Genomic DNA, 3,687 nt, shown 5'->3' with positions numbered 1-3,687 from the left:
ACCAAATTAACCCAGGCTCATACACAAAAGCTGTCAGTGGGGGGCATAAGCCTGTGTTTGCCGAGCACCAGCCTTTCAAACAGTCCAGAAGAGCCCCCTTGCCCTTGGGCACCTGTATATCAGTTCAGAGACGCAGGTTCATGAGAGAGCCTCAGCAGCACAGAGCTGCTCTCGGGGGAGCACAGCGAAAGCCCCTGCCTGGGCACCCTCCTCTCCACCTGGAAATCATCCCAGCGGCTGCTGGCCCAGAGCAGCCCCCAAGCCCACCACCACACACAGTTGCATGGACGCATAGGAAGCGGCCAGACCTGGGCCCTGGCTCTGCCCCCCTGTGCTCCGGGCAGGGCAGGGCAGAGGCAGGACAGCAGCACACCATCTTGGCAGCATGTTTCCAATGCTGGGCAACCTGCTCTGGCCTCAAAGAAAAAGGAGAACGCACCAATATAAGGTAAGACCTTGGTACAGACGCTTCATGCGTGTTGGTAAGGGATGCTGGAGCTCATTTAACACACAGCAGTGAGCACTGGAGAGCACAAGCCCCACAGCCACGCTTGTGCTGGGCCCATTGCACATTAGGAACTGTCAGCTGAACCCCTATTGTTCCCTTTCTCTTCTCCCTTCCCCTGATTTACACACAACAGAGCAGCTACAGAGTCCCCCATAACCCATCCTGGTCTCCTGTTTTCTCCCAGGTGTTCAAGGCTTCCCTCTCCCCAGCAGCTGCAAAGAGCAGTGCAGACAGGAGGGCAGCATTTGCTGTGTGTGTCAAGCAATGCTCAAAGTGACAGACACCTAACCTGGAGCTCTGCTGGTCTGCCACTTCGCATGGCACAGAGAAAGGGTTTGGGAAAAGCCGTAGCAGGGGCGTACCCTGCACGTAGCACCCACGTGGGTGGGAATATAGGCCTGGATATGCAGCTGAGCCTAAGAAATAGAAAGAACCAAGCCTAAATTACCATAACATCTCATGTTTCTGCACAGCTTGCACAGTGTCTGCTATTTACCCCAGCCTCTGTAAAGCTGGAGCTAGGAGCTCAGAGGGTAACGGTGGAGGGCCAGGGAGCCTTGGGTGTTTCCTGAGCTTGGAAAGAGCAGGGACTCCAGAGTCCAACTCCACCAGTCAAACTGGAACAGGGCTGGATGCAAGGACAGAAAGAGAAACCTCAGAGGCTGCCAGAAACCACATGCCAGCCCAGAGCTCACTGTCCTGCCAGCCACAGCTGAAGCAAAGGCTCAGTAGGGCAGTAGAGCCCAGCTGCAGCTCTCCACATACGTGTTGGTCCAGTTTCACCAACAGGTCCTCCTGGAGATCTCAGTGTCTGGCTGCCTCTTCCAGCAGTAGCATTTGCTCCCTGCTGGGCTCACATCTCCTATCACTCACACCTTGCCTATCCCACCGAGTCATTTAAGCCCTGCCCGTGCAGCGCTTGGGCCCCCCAGTCCCTCCCACGTGGCACCACTGAGCTGGAGGAGCCTGGCCTGAATTGGCGGGCAAGACCCTGGCACAGAGGGTGGATGCTTGGAGGCTGAGCAACAGCATGTTGATTTTCAGATGGGAGGCGGAGGGGAAGCCTCATGGTGCCCTCTCTGGGACGCTGGCTCCTGGCTGGGAGGGAGCTGATGCCCGGTGCTGGCGTCCCAGGGAGGACAGCTTGATCCCATCAGCTCCTACCGGTGCTGCACGCCAGCAACAACTGCTTGAAAGGCAAAACAAACAGGAGCCGAGGGAGCTAACCAAGAACAGATGAGAGGCACTTCTGTTCGAGACGCTGTGGGGAAACAAATCCGTGTGCTTGCCAGAGTGCACCGAGTGGGCTGTAACAAGCCTCCCGCCTATTACCACGGCAGGAGCCACGCAGCAGCAGCAGGGCAGGGAGGAGAGAGGCCTCTGCTCCCAGGGACAAGGAGAAAGAGGCGCTGACATTAATTGGCTGGCAGAGGGTGGCAGCTGGAAATGAAAGGCTGCTGTCCCCCCCAGCTCCCTCGTGTGCCGAGGGCCCCCTCCACGCAGAGGCAACAATGGCATGACATTTATGTCCTGCACACTGAAATCCCAATTAGAGGTGGATGGCTCACATGCTGCATGCTTTAATTAAATGACTTTTCCTGTTGGAGAACAGCTTCTCTGACAGATTGGGACCAAGCAGAGAAGACAGCTGGACCCTGGCCAGCAGCCCGAGGGGCCAGCTATGGGGCTCAGCTTCGGCACTGGTAACACTGGGGGAGAGAGAGTCCCCATGCACCCAGCTGTTACCTGTTCCTGCCCTCTCCTTCCTGCCCAGCACAGCTCCTGGCCGTCACGTAGAGCTGGGGTCCCAGAACCACCCAGCTATAGGGTCACCCCACAGACACCCCAAACCAGCCACATGTGGGTATGGTGTGGGACTTCCAGGGGGAGTCGAATGGAGGTGCTGGAGATGGAGCAACAGGCCATCAAAGGAGAAAGGGCAGAAAACACAGGACTCAGGGACAAGTGGGTCTCACCGCTTTGCTGTACCACCTGCCAGGGCTTCAGTGGATCCCTGTGGGATCCCAGGTCTCCCCTCCAGTGCTCACCAGCTGGTTTGGTCCCAAGCCCAGGGGTGCCAGAGCATTCACCAGCTGCAGCGGTGCCCGTGCAGGTTAGCTCTGCGGATTCATACAAAAGCCCCCTTCCAGCATAGCAGCTCCAACCATTACCTCCTCCCGCTGCCCCAGGCTTCTGGCACCTTCTCTCTCCCTAGCTAACCTAAATAATCTTGTATCTTCAGTTGTTCCCCTCCTCTTCCAGCTTATTAGGGCTTTTAGAGAACACTGGCTCCTACCAAACCCAACCAACCCACCATTAACCTCTTTCCACACCAAGAACTGGCTGTTACTTTTGAGTCCAATTCCTGCCTCAAACAGCTTCCATCTCCAGGAGGACTCTACCCCTCAACCTTGAGGTGACTAAGTTTCTTTAACAGCCTCTTGTGAGGGACTTTATCAAAAGCCTTTTGAAAGCTAAATAAAATTCTCTGCACCATACTTCTCCTTTCCCCAGGATTTTGTTAGCACATTTAAAGGCTCCTGACAGGCTAAGGCTGAGAAAAGCTTTTGGTTTTTAAGATTATTTCCTGCTCCTAAGCAGCAAGGCTCTCATTTTGCCTCCTAAATCGGGCCAGCAAGCACGCACAGCTCTGGTTTGGTTTCCTCAGGCAGCTCTTGTTGAATTTCCACGTTGCTCCTGGCAGGGCATTTGCCTCAGCACTGCATTATCATACTGCAGTGAGCAGGTAAGCTGCGAGGTTTGGGGAAGGAGCCCCATGCTGCTGCTGCGCTTGTCCTGGATGCAGGCAATCCTACCACCTCCTGTTCTGCACAGGGCTCCATGCCTCAGGTCATTGTGCAGATTCAGGGGTGTTGCTCGAGGGTACAGGTCAGCTCAGCCCTGCCCAAACCAGCCAAGGAAGACTGCTGGGCCAGAACAGGGTAGTCCAAGGCAGAGAGTGAGTTTTGTTCCACAAGAAGCATGGAAGGCATAAGAAAACTGCATTGAGGTGGGGGGGAAGTGAGCCCATGGCATAAGTGCGCTCAATTTTCCCTCCTGTCCCCCCTCTTCCCAACCACCCACCTCCCTCTGTCAGGTCTCAGGCAGGGACAGAAACTGAGCTTGGCAGATTCTAGGTCTGAAACTCAAAAAAAAAAAAAAGCATTGCTCTCTCTCCA

This window comes from Aptenodytes forsteri, unplaced genomic scaffold, assembly GCF_000699145.1.
Source record: "Aptenodytes forsteri isolate BGI_AS27 unplaced genomic scaffold, ASM69914v1 Scaffold146, whole genome shotgun sequence".
Taxonomy (NCBI): Eukaryota; Metazoa; Chordata; class Aves; order Sphenisciformes; family Spheniscidae; genus Aptenodytes; species Aptenodytes forsteri.
Note: the sequence above shows the minus strand (reverse complement) of the source record.